The sequence below is a fragment of the Podarcis melisellensis genome, assembly GCF_964234715.1.
Source record: "Podarcis melisellensis genome assembly, chromosome: 2".
Taxonomy (NCBI): Eukaryota; Metazoa; Chordata; class Lepidosauria; order Squamata; family Lacertidae; genus Podarcis; species Podarcis melisellensis.
The window spans coordinates 32,906,659-32,919,750 of NC_138529.1; the positions used below are offsets into that span (position 1 = coordinate 32,906,659).

Sequence of the window (13,092 nt, forward strand, 5' to 3'; positions counted from 1 at the left end):
CATGAACTGAAAGTATCAGACAGATATCTGTCTGGGATTGTAGACCAGGTGGAGGTGATGTGATTGATAGGTTGTCAGTGGCACATGCACTTATTTCCCACCCCACTCCTCCTCCTCCTATTGCCTCTGGTCAAAGATGTTCAGTAGGGCTTTGAAATGCTGAAAGCTCATTTGGCCAGAGGCAATAGCGGTGTCAGTGCCAGCTCCAGGTTTGGTCAAGATGCCTTCAGCCAACCTTTCTCTTTTCTTCTCTGAGTTGACCCACCTTTAAACATTTCTGCGCTTTTGCTTGTCCTCACCCTCTGGACTCAAGAGAAATGGTTGCTGCTTCATTCCTGCTGCTTAAATATCCAAAGAGGACCAATGATTAGGTAGAGCCAGAGATGAAAGAGTAGCAAGGCCAGGAGGCTCTTAGCATTGATGATGGGCTCTCTGCAGGGGTGTAGACTTTGGCAAGTGCCTGATAATGATGATGATCATGATGATATCCTGAGCCTAAATGCCAGGGAGGAAAACCAGTGAGTGCAACTGTGAGCATCAATGGTTTTACTCTGCTATCTTCAACTCTCTTTGAGGAGGACAGGAGAAGAATCTCTTGACTATCTCCATCCTAAAATATCTATAATTCTTTGTGAGCCTCCTAGGATGGTAACACAAGAGGCCTTCTCTGCAGTGGCTCCCCGTCTGTGGAATGCTCTTTCCAGGGAAGTTCGTCTGGTGACTTCCTTATACACCTTTAAGCACCAGGCAAAAAATGTTCCTTTTTAACCAGGCCTTTGCATGTTTTGATTGACATCCTATGCCCTTTTAAAATGGGGGGGGGGAGTTGTTTTTTATATATTTTGTGGTTTTATATTTTGATTTTGTTCTGTGAACCACCCTGAGACCTCTGGGTATAGGGTGGTATACAAATTCAATAAATAAAATAAAATAAACAATAATATAAGGCCATAATAATCCATAATGTAACTGAGAAAATGGAGTCAGTCTTTGAAATAGATAGCAACTTGATTCCATGGCTACAACTTCTGTCTACTCAAAATTACATGCAGAACATAGATTGGAATTTAGATCTTTATTGGATCTTAGTGTTGTGCAAGGATATTTGTCCAAAATTTCAGGCAGAGAGGTTTATTGGTACTTTTCCCTTCCTTGTAGTTTATAAAGCTGTTGTATATAATTCCTTCACCATTAATGTTATGTCTGCAATCCAGCAAGCGGATTTTCAGGCTTCATTCCTCTTTGTTTCACCATACATAGGTCTTATTTTATTTTCTGCAAAACTCTCATTTATTTCAATAGAATGTACAGTACAGGTGCTTCCAAACTACCGCTATTTTGGGATGGAATTCAGTCACAGACCAGCAAATTCAGGTTGTGCAATGGTAGTTGAGGTTAGGAATTGTGCATCAAAACGTCTTCCCAAAAAGTTCAGGCTTTTTGCTGTAAGGCAAGTGATGGGGAAATGAACCAGAAAGTGTGGGATAACACCTGTGTCTTCCAACCTCTTTGGAAACAAATCAGGATGACTGCTGAATAAATGGTTTTTGCTTGAAGAGGCCTCAATGTCATGCAGGCTTGCTTGTAGTCCACACATTTCCCTCTGGCTTTTATCCTTCCTTTCTTATTTGTCTTGCAAAGCAGACAGCTTTGAAGCCATTTAGGTAGATAACTAAGAGTGCAATAAATACCACAGGGAGAGAGAGAGAGACTAAAAATTTTATTAGTTAGTAAAACATGGAGGCATAAAAGCAGAATGGTGACCACAACTATTTTTCCCAAGAAAAGAAGAAATGGGGCAGGGGTGTGTGTGTGAAGCATTGTTGCTTGGGAGTGAAAAGTTCAAATGTCACCTTACACTCTAAGTAAGCAGCTTCAGAGCCTCACAGCAAGATTCATAAAACTTTTAGGGCAACACCTTTCCCATAAGTTGTCTTAAATGCCAGATGTCCTGTTTAATTTCCTTGTGGGTCCCAATTTTGCAGAAAGGAAGTGGGTTATAAGTCTCCTTGATGGCTATGTCTTCCAGTTAATTATTTGGGATCCGAAATAACTAGCTTCAGTAGAAGTAAATTGCACACTAATGTTTTGAGGACGACAGCCTTGCAGATAAATCTTACGCTGCCTACAGGCAGCACTTTATTCCATTTACTCAATGTTTATTACCTGTTAATTTCTGCAGTGAGGCTGATACTGACCCAAGCAAGCATGCATAAAATTGCAGCCTTGGCTTCCTCACTGATAAACTTTATCTCCCCATTTCAGTCAGCCAGTCTCAGGGCCCCTCCTGCCTTGTATGTGTTTGCCTTTTTTGCTGGTGTCTTCTGCGACACGCCACTGATGCAATAATTATGCATTAGTGGTGGGTTTACTCGGGACCATCTACACATCATTCTGCTTTATTAGTTGCTCTGCTATGCTTCCTCTGTGTTACTGAATTATAGCCATCCGGACAGGCACTTTTGCACTACAGTGGTACCTTGGTTCTCAAACTTAATCTGTTCCGGAAGTCCGTTCCAAAACCAAAGCATTCTAAAACCAAGGCATGCTTTCCCATAGAAAGTAATGCAAAACAGATTAATCCATTACAGACTTTTAAAAACAACCTCTAAAACAGCAATTTAACATTAATTTTACTCTCTAACGAGTCCATTGATCCACAAAATGAAAGCAATAAACAACGCACCGTAGTCACACAACTGAGTTCCACACAGTCACAAAACCAAAACAAAACAATACAAAAAAGTCACAAAAACATAAAATAAATAGCAAAAACAGACAGTCCTCAGCGTAACGCTCAAAACGGAAGAGTGGCACTCAAACCGGAAGCGTTACACTCAAAACGGTGTATGTTCAGCTTCCGGAAAAAGTTCGCAAACCGGAACACTTACCTCTGGGTTTGCACTGTTTGGGTTTGAGTACCAAGGCATTTGAGAACCAAGGTACCACTATATAGCACAATAAAAATGGGACAAAATAAATAAATAAGCCAGAATTCTTGTGGTATGAAAAGTTACAGGATTTCAGCAGACACGAAATGAGGCAGTATGTCCACCCCGAAACATTTGCAGGCACAAATAGTACTGAAAGCAAGATCGCATGTGGGGCCATAACCATCTGTCACAGATGCTATAGCTGAAATTCCTGCATTGCAGGGGGTTGGACTAATAGATGACCCTTGGGATCACTTCCAACAACTGTTGTTGTTGTTGTTGTTATACCCCGCCCACCTTGCTGGGTTTCCCCAGCCACTCTGGGCAGCTTCCAGCACATATAAAAACATAACAAAACATCTGCAATGCTATGATTCTACCCCAATACTATTGCAAACACAAGCACAATGAAAAGGATGTATGGAGAAGCCCTATGATCTTTTTAAAAGATTAGAAAGGACAGGATGGCACAAGATTGCACCTTAAGCTGCATGTCCAGTGACCACACTATGGGCTTGGGAAAGATGTGGGGCCATAACTTCTATCCAACTTTGCAGTTAAACTTTAACTCATCTGCTAGCATGGACTAAAGTATATTGATGAGCAATGTTTGGTCTGTGTGTCTGTCTGTTGCCCAAACCCCTATGGCCACGTGAAGGTAGACCTGGGAACAAATGAGGAGGGGAGTGGCTTGATTTACCACAGGCACTTCTGCATGACCGAAAGAACTCTTGCAGAGTCTCCAGCTTGGTGCAAATACTTCCAGTTGCAATGGGTGTAATTAACTTAGAAGCACTCTCTGTTGCTAGATATCAGCAAGGGCTGAGTCACAGGGAGGAGACACCAAAATGACTAGGGTGAGCACATGCTGTGACTCTAGCTGGGATGCCAAGAGTCTATTAGTGGTTCAGGCATTTGTGTTTCCTTGAAAGGCTCTTAGGCACAAAACTGGCATCTCTCCATCTCCATCAGCTCCACATTGTTTGTTCTGTGGCTGGTTCTCCCTTGCATTCCTGTCTGGCCTACAGGGATAGGTAAGGCGGCGTTTATGGATCTGCGCTACCCATAGCAGGCAATCTTAAGTGCTTGAGGCTGCAATCCATGTATACTCATAGTTGGGAGTAACTCCCATTCAGCTTAATAAGGTTTAATAGGGTGCTGAGCTTCTCTGCTGTGGCGTCTCAGTGGCCAAAGCAGGTAGATTTCCAGAACCCACACCTGATCCTGAAAGAAGTAGCAGGAGGGATCTATAAGATTGTACCAGTTTCTCTTCCCTTCCTTCACATGTTTTGCTAACTCTCTCATAAGCTGGTTTCCAGCACCCAGTTGACTTCTGTTGGCTTTGGCCATAATTTCCCGGCTGTAAGTATCTGTGAGAAGGGAGGAGACTGCCAGTATCCACGTTTCAGCCTTGTGACATTTGGCAAGTCAACTCCCAAGTCATCATACCAAGCATACCTGTCATAGGTATCATAGGTGCCAGATTGCCTCTTAATTTCCAAATCTGATCTCCCGGCTGCAGAGACATGCTGGAGTCTCAATGAAAATATGGAGCAGGGGGATGCAGTTTTAATCCTTGCAATTCTATCAGATTATGGGCTCCCCTTACCCACCCAAGACAAGAATTCCATAGGAAGCCCGGGATATGAAATGATGACCAGGTTAAAGGACCAGCTATCAGAGTGCTCTTTTCCAGATTACATGAAGGAGCAGTGGGTGTTTTGATATGCCAAACGCTGATCCCATTATTTTCATTATTATGTATTTATATACCGCCTTTCCTTTTAAGAAGAAACACCAAAGCAGTTCACAAAGCACAATCAACCGCAAAATAACAAGAATAAAACCAAATGGTAAAAATGCAGCCATACAGGTCTAGCACAGGTCTTCCAAAGCTATGGAGCGATAAAATCATTTCCTGGGCAATGAAGTAGATCCCATGTTTATGAAGAAATAAAATGAGGTCTTTTTTATTCTAATGCAATGGTTTGGCTCTCAACACTACTTCTAAAAACATGTGTTACAGGTAGTTGCAAAATGCGATCAAAGTGATGAGGTGACAAATATACACATGGCAATAATCTGCAATGGATTTTATCACTTCATTTGAAAATTGGGGACGCTGATATTTATGTAAAAACTCCAAACTGGTACCACCACTTTTTAAACCATTCCCCCACCCGCCTCTACTGCCACAACTTTTATTTAGCATAGCCCACAAAGAAAAGAAAATATTATTTGCTGCATAGTTGCAGTTGTAACTGGTGATTCAAGCATGCATTTTTTTCTTCCATGATTCCACAGCTGCCCCCTCGCCCAAATGAAATATTTGTGCAGATCAGGATTCCTCAGTTTCATCACAGAAAAAGGATACATAATCCCAGGTTTCTATCTCTTAAGACTGCCATGGAAAGCTTAAAAGAGGGTAAATCTCAGAAACCACAATATGAGTTAGGGATGGGTATTAGTGCCCAGCCTTTTGCCCCTCCCTAGGGCTAGCAGAATAAGCATCAGAAGCAAGGATGTTGCAACACTTTAGGTGGCATACTATGTCCTGTCATAAACCTTTGGGGCAGGGGATATAGTACACAACACTGTCACCTATTACAGTTTTGAAGTGGCACATATAAGATAACCCACAGAATTAAATCTTACATATGCTAAAATTTCACACTCTGAAAAAGATCAACTGTACTCACCCAAAGCCAGACCAGATTTCCTTTTTTGTTTAAATGCTTAGGGCCAGATTCAGTGAAACTTTTGTACTAGAAGAAGCCAGCGCAACGAATCCTACTAGGGCAATGCTAGTACATTGTCACATTCCAGCCAACCAAAGGACAGGGTGTGGGAAGAGTCAATGGGTCGCCTCAAGAGGCCTGGAGGGCTTCACTCAGTCTCCTAGGCCCAAGATTTCCTTTCCTTGCTGCAAAATATGCAAGGCCCCTAGCCGATTTGTGCCATGCAACAAGCATTCACTTTTGCTTAATCACCAGTTTCCTCAGCCCCTCCCCTAAAAAAAAACCCCACTCTATATTGAAACCCATCCCAGGTTGAAAACAATGTAGGGTGGAGTGATTTGGTCCAAGCCCCAACTTTTCCTTGACTCAAATTATTCTGCTTCCTTCCTCTAAAACTTCTCTTGATTTCAAGCCAGGAAGGATCATTGCAGAGCTTCTTCTCACGCCTTCCTACTGAACTGCTAAATAAAGGTGGGATTGGGAGCAAGATCACTACAGACCTGTCCTCCCCCCTGACAAAACAGTCTGGGAGGAATGGCTAAATTGTGGCCCTCCAGTTGTTGGATTCCAGCTCCCAGCAGCCCCAGCCAATATGGCCAGTGGTCAAGTATGAGGGAGGTGTCGCCCGACAGCAACCGGGGCACCACAGAGTTCCTCATCCCTGCATTACAAGAGCAACACCTAGAATTTGGGTCTTTTATTGTGAGCAAATCGGATTTGGTGCATATCCCTCACACCCTTAGAGTGAATGGAGATCTCATATGCCAGTAGCAGCTCATGCCATGGTGACAACACTAGTCCCATGACTGTGGAACCAACTGTTGCTAGACGCACCAATTAATCGTCAACATACCTCGATTTTCTCGTTTTTGTGAATAAGGAAACCAAGTCACACAGGAAATGTAGCGAGGCGTCCGGAAACGTGGGCTGAGTGCCTGAGTTCTACCTCAGTGCTCCCTTGAACCAGTCAGATGGAAACAGGTGGAATGCCAAGGAGGTGACTCCATTTTGTTTGTGGCTTCCATCACACCAGATTAATGAAGACATAATAACTGTGAGAAAAACGCTCTGCTCCCCGAAGGTCTAGCATGTGGTGAAGTTGTTTTCTTCTTCTTCTGAGTAGCATGGAATGAAATTTAAAAATACATAGAATCAAATACACCCCCACTCCTGATTTAGTGCTTTTGAAGGTCCACAGCAGGAGCCTGAAGCAAAGTGGAAACCGGTGAAGTTGGAATGATATTGTGAGTGATATGCTCTGTGAAGTGTGTTATGTAGTGAAGTTCACCCTGGGCCAGCAGGGGGATACTGTACATAGTTTTCACTCAGGTCTGTAGATAGTTTTCACTCAGGTCCACGTCAGTTATTTTAGGCGGGAAACTCTGGGTTGTTGTTGTTGTTACAATGTTGACAGCCGGCTGCCTATAAAAGCAGGCCGGCTGAGCTGTTTGCTGTTCAGTTTGCTGTTCCAGCTTACAAAATAAAGAGCTGTTTTGGAGACATCGCTGGGTCGTCTGCCATGTCTACCCACTATTCTACAAAGTGAACCCATGTTAAGGGTCCTCCAGACTGCAAATCCACAACCCCTTCATGCTCAAGTGAAAAGGCTGAAGCTCATCTCAGCTTTATTAGATGTTTGGAATAAACTGGTTTTCATCCAAGTGCTTCAGCTCCACTGGGCTCTGAAAATACAGGAGGAGCTTAGTACAAATTTACAGCATTTCGGTGCTCAGTGGAATTGTGGTTCCAGCTTCTCCTTGCTGCCCATCTATAACTAAATGACAGTAGACCAAGACTGGAAGTATCTGCAGGGATGAGACGCTGGTGTAATGAAGAGCAATGAGGCCTATTTAGCTGAAGAACATAACCATGCTGGATTAGGTGTTTCTTTTCGCCTGCCCTGTTTTGAGCCCCTTGTTTTGACAGACGGGGGGGGGGTGTTCCTAACAAATCTCATAAGCCTCAACAAACTACAATTCCCAGGATTCTTTGGGGTCCGATAAATCTTTGATATACGCTTGGATTTGTAAACCATTGGTACCATAAATAAAAGCTGGGTGCTAAAAGAAATGTGAACCAGCAACCACTCTCCTTGTGAACTCACTCTCCTTGTGTTATCAGACTGCAAGAGAATTCAGTGTATAGCAGATTTTAAATAAATACATTTTAAAATAAAGTAAGTTGAACCAGTAGATGCTAAACCTAGAATAGTGATAAGGGTGTGCTGCCTATGTGGACTGATTTTATGCCTGCCCTGTAGTGGTTAGAACAGTTGATGTGCCTCCAGAATCCATGGGGGGGTGTAAATTTATTGTTACTTATGGTTATGTTTGTAGCAGCACATTCCTCTTATAAATACTTGACGTTTTGGTTCTGAATGTCTGGTTTCATTACTGTCCTCTGTACACCATGGTTTTTGCCGCCTCCCTTTATTTGTAGAGCCACTTTGGTGTTGGTGGGAGTGGCAATGGCAAGATGTATTTCCAAGATCCAGCAGCTTTTCTTCCTCTCTTGTGTATCCCACAAGGTGAGGCAGTCTGAATAGCTGCCAACTTCTGACATCCCTACAATTCTCTCCAAACAGGTTTGCCTAGTTTGGGCATGAGAAGAAAAAAACCTTGAGCTGAGCTTTTCATTTTGTGGCTTCTGTAGTACTAATGACATCGCTTCCTGGCTTCTCTCGATGGCTTCCTCCTGGGCTCTTCTTGCCATGCTGACCTGTCCTTACACCTCAATGGAAATGAATTGCCAAGCTTAATAAATGGAGCTCTTTAATGCAGCGGTAACATATATCCACAAAACCCTACGTTAGGCCGGTAGGTCAGCCATGCATCGTCTCAAAATGGGTGGAACAGAGAACTATGAATCTCCAGAGCTTGTGGATTTAAAATCTGGCCTGCTAAATCTCACATTCATTGACTTTGGTTTGTTGACTTGAAAAGTTTTTGAAATCTTGCTGCAGAATCGTTTGATGATCTCAGCCTGGCTTTTCTTTTCTCGTCATAGGAACCTTTTCCACAACCCTCTTCTCCCTCCTATATTACATCATAGAGCCTCTCTTCCATTGGGATTGGTTGCATAATTTTCCCGACTTTCCAGCTGATAATACCCAAAGTCTGCTTTGAATGGATCTACACATGGGGGGGGGCGGGGGGGGATGCTATAAATAAGTCAGAAATTGAATCGTTATAACAAACGAGGAAAAAAGCTATGTAAATTCGCTTTGTTGTTTGTTTGTTTTTGCTCTCTGGTGCCATCTTGCATGTTTATAACGAATTCAAAATCTTGGTTTTTTACTAATGTAGCTGAGCCCTTTGTCTGTGATATTGTTTCTCTTGAGAAGTTTGAGCCAGCTGGATATTGTTCTGAAACCAGGATGCCAACTAAATCACAATCCTGGTGATATCCTTAGTCTTTATCTTCAGGAATGTCAGAGTGGGCTGGCAGCAAGTTTGCACTTAGAAAACCAGCAGTTTGGGCTGCTTCTATAGCTTAGCATAAGAACCCCAAAATCAGGGAATTGTTGAGAATGAGATAAACCAAGCAGTCCTCTGATCCACGCTCCAAGGCAAAAGATGCACCAGACATTTAAGCACAAGATATTCAGATGGCAGTATTCTGCGATCAGTTTACCCACCACACAGAATTGCAGCATCTCCTGGGGGGGTGGAATAACCTACATTCTTGATTAACACACCGCAAGGTTGCACAACATTTCTGTGGAAGGAAGCAAACTTTCTGCTGAAACTTCAGGGGATACTCAAGTAGGCAGATTGTAATTGCTCAATTTGGGAAGAACCCAAAAACACCTGCAGTGTTTCAGGACACCAGCGAGCAAGGTTTTGATCTTCTACTTTCCCTAGGTCACTGCACAAGCGTAAAGAAGTGAGCCGTAGTAGGGCATTCAATGAGATGTCTCACTGGGAAAACCTGTAAGTCTAAAGATGCATTTTATAGAAAGTATGTGGAAGTTAACTTAATGTGCAAAAAAAAAAAATCAAACCTTTAAAACGGAACTAAATTTCTGATACTCAAACTTTCATAGCTAGTTTCCTTTGCTTTAGTGTGCATGTGCCAAGAGCATATATCTTGAACAATTAGAATACAACCCAAAAACACATTCAGGTACAATACTTGTAAAAGGTTGGTATGGTGTGATAACACACACAGTTGACTTCTATAGACAGGGAAAGCAAAACTTCAGTTACCATACTAGCACATAAGAATGTGTTCTCTTAAATATGGGGGAGCAGAATATATTTACACTACATTTTGTTACCTCACTCTATGTGGATAGAGTTATTTCTGATATATGGGAGGCCACAAAGAGAAATGACTGGACCTGCTTTTGCAGTAAGAAAGACAAAATTGAAAGGTGCAAGTGAAAATTATTTGATAAGCAGAGTTCTACATTCTCCACCATGTTTTGAATATACTTCTCCTGGGGAAACTAGTCAGCTTTTAAATTTCTTCCATCTTACTCCAGAGCAAATCACATCTATGCAGTGCAATTTAAAGCATGTGGTGTGTGCACCCAAAGAATCCTGGGAACTGTAGTTTGTTAAGAAAGATGGAAATTGCAGCTCTGTGAGGAGTACAGAACTTCTACCAAGATTCTTTGGAGGCAACCATGTGCTTTAAATGTATGGTTTGCATACGAGACAATTGTACAGGCTAACCTGCTGTATACATTGAGAGAAAGAATATCTTGCCTTTACGATCAGGAAATAGAATTAAACTTTCTTGCCATTGTGCAGCTATGAAAGGAGACTTATCTGGAAAGAGCTTGAAATCAAGAGTACTGTTTTCTCAAACAAGATACCAGTTAGTTTCCCAGAAAAATACTGTGTTTAGAAACCAGCCTGGTATCTTATTTCCTGGTGTCGTCGTTTTTAACTGTTTTAACCTCCATAGTCAGCATGCCATACAGTTGCATATTCTGGTGGGAGGGATTTGGATCTGAGTAGACCCATGGGGTAGTCTTGGGTAACCCTCACCCATAAAATAAGAACAAAGAGAGATGCGTGGGGATTGTAAAGTAGATTGGCTGGTGTCATAAGAAGCAGTCATATTTTTAAATCCATGGGACGGCTTTACCAAGGCGACAAAAGGCCTATATAGAAATGCTAAAGAAGGAATAGGACGTTTTGCCTGTAGGAAAGGACAGCTGTTTTCTTGTTGTTATGAAAAGAACCAATTAAAGGGCACTCACAGTCTGAAGCAGTTTCTGCCTTGGAGGCAAAATACTTAAGCGTGTTGGAAGGGGTGAAACCTCCACTGGCCTGTGTGCTGGTTTCACAAGATGCCTCTCCAGAATGCATTTGCTACAGCCATAAATAATGGGCATGCAAATCAGCACGTGTGGTGGTGGCCCTGCCTGGCTGACCTACCGGCTGTGCTTCCTTTCAGCAGCAGCCAAGGAGTCTGTTTCGGCATGTGAGTGTCACCAAGCAAAAGCAGAACACCAGCCCCAAGATTCCTCTGTTCTTGCATATATTGTCTCCAGCTAGGATCAGGACAGCGATACCTCTCTGACCTTCCGCCCGTTTTTCCCCAAAAGCTAACCCTGCAAAGCCTTCATCCCAAAGACTTGAATCACCTATGTCCCGATTCCCTAAAGGCTCTCTCCTTCCAGAAGAGCCCTGCTTTCTGGAATAATCTCTTTAACAAAATGAAAGCTACTTGGCCAACTATTTTATCTAACAAAGCCAGACCTCTGTGGCAGGTCTGACCAGCTGAGCAGGCCCCCCGCCCTATTTTCCAGACCCCAGCCTTAAAAAAAAAAAAAAAAAATGAGCCTGGGAAGTATCCGAAGGGGAAATCCAGACCAATCCCTCCACTAAAAAAAATTCCAATTCTCATTAGCCCAGCCAGCATAGCTGAAGGTCAGGAATAATGAGAACTGTAGTTCAGCAACTTCATTGATGGCTGAACAAGTTTCAAGTGAAGGCACTCTGCAGCGCCTTGCAGGTGCTGGCCCCTCTTGCCCTGGTTTCGCCTTTCCCAACCAGACACCTTCCAGATGCTTTGGACTACAGGAGCCATCATTCCTAACCATGAGCCATACAGGCTTCTGGTTAATGGGAGTTGTAGTCTAATAACACTGGGAAGGTACCAGGTGGGGGAAGGCTGTCTAATCTTTTTCTTTTGAGGAAGGAGAACAGGGGCATTTGCATTGAGCAGATAGCAAAGGGGTTACAGCCTTATATTTTAACCAAAAGAAAAAGGATATATTGCGCTTGAGGACAGCTGGAGACCCTAGGAAAGTAGCATAAAACAATCTTAAAACCAAGTTGTAAAATGGGTGTTTCTCAGCACCAGTGGACTGCACCTGCATATCTTTAAACTTGGAATACATAGTCAATGTGTCCTCTTCATCTCTCCCTGTATCATGTGAAATGGACGATTAGCAATGGGCCACCAGCGTTGAAGCAGCTCAATAGCAGAGCTTCTCGAAATTTTGCAGCAAGCTCTGTCACCCCCTTAGCTGGCAGGGTTTGACTCGCAGCAGCAAACGCACACCTACCTCCAGAGGTTTCCAAATGCTGCCTGCAATGGGCGCAGCTTCTTTTTGCCTCACACCCCTTCATTATGCTAGCCTGTCGGTTAAGATCTCAGATGCTTCCACAGCTGAAGACACTCCTGCTAAGTAACTGCTTAGTATTGGTTTCACTCCATTTTGCGTGGTATGGACTGAGAAAGGGAGGGAGGAACAAATGTCAATCATCGTGTCATGAAACAAATCCTGGAATGGAGCAAAGAGGTTGTCAGGGACACGAGTTTTGCAAAGGTCACCCTGTTAAGGGCTGTCCACACAGTCTGGGAAATCTAAGAACTGTATTCTTTGCCACGAAAGAAAGGTTAATGTGAGGAATACTGTTTCAGTAATTCAAATGCACACATTTAAGCTGTACTGAGAAATCCCTTCTCTTTCCCCTGCAGACATCAAACCCCACAAAATATGGCTTTATGAAATGCCTTTTAAGGACTATGGATCCCACTTGTGGAAGAAACATATATATAGGAAAAATATATTCATCATTGCACCTTCATTTACTATGTTACACTTCCAAACATTAAGGCACTGCCATTTTAAAAGACCTAACATGATTTGTGTCATTTATATAGTAGAAATTAAATTGATAAAGCTTCGTTTAACTCAGGATGCCCTCTTTTCTTTTGCTGCAGGCAGCAAAATGTCTTAAGACTGTGCTTTTATACATCCACCATGCTCTGCTTTTACTGTATATCTCTTGAGGAATGGCTGTTTAGCCCGGTGTCAGACAATATCTGAAGGGCACTGCATCAACTGCCCATGCTTTGCACACTTCCCTGGTAGTCAGTCCTATGGATATACTTCCAAGTAGGAATGCATGCGATTGCACTTTAGATCTTTGAGATCAGCAGCAAGAAAAAAGCCA

General features: G+C 42.8%; 1 protein-coding gene and 1 long non-coding RNA gene across 5 annotated transcripts in view; one reads left to right on the forward strand and one right to left on the reverse strand.

Moving 5' to 3' along the window:
- The window catches only part of LOC309363577, a 33,468-nt gene extending 26,535 nt beyond the window's left edge, over positions 1-6,933 (reverse strand). For all 4 annotated transcript variants that reach the window (XR_014165419.1, XR_014165420.1, XR_014165421.1 and 1 more), the window contains exon 1: positions 5,633-6,933. This is a non-coding gene — a long non-coding RNA (uncharacterized lncRNA). The remainder of the gene's footprint in view (positions 1-5,632) is intronic.
- OTOP2 (otopetrin 2) overlaps positions 1-13,092 on the forward strand; it is a 41,909-nt gene that overhangs the window by 823 nt on the left and 27,994 nt on the right. The gene's annotated exons all lie outside the window — the stretch shown is intronic.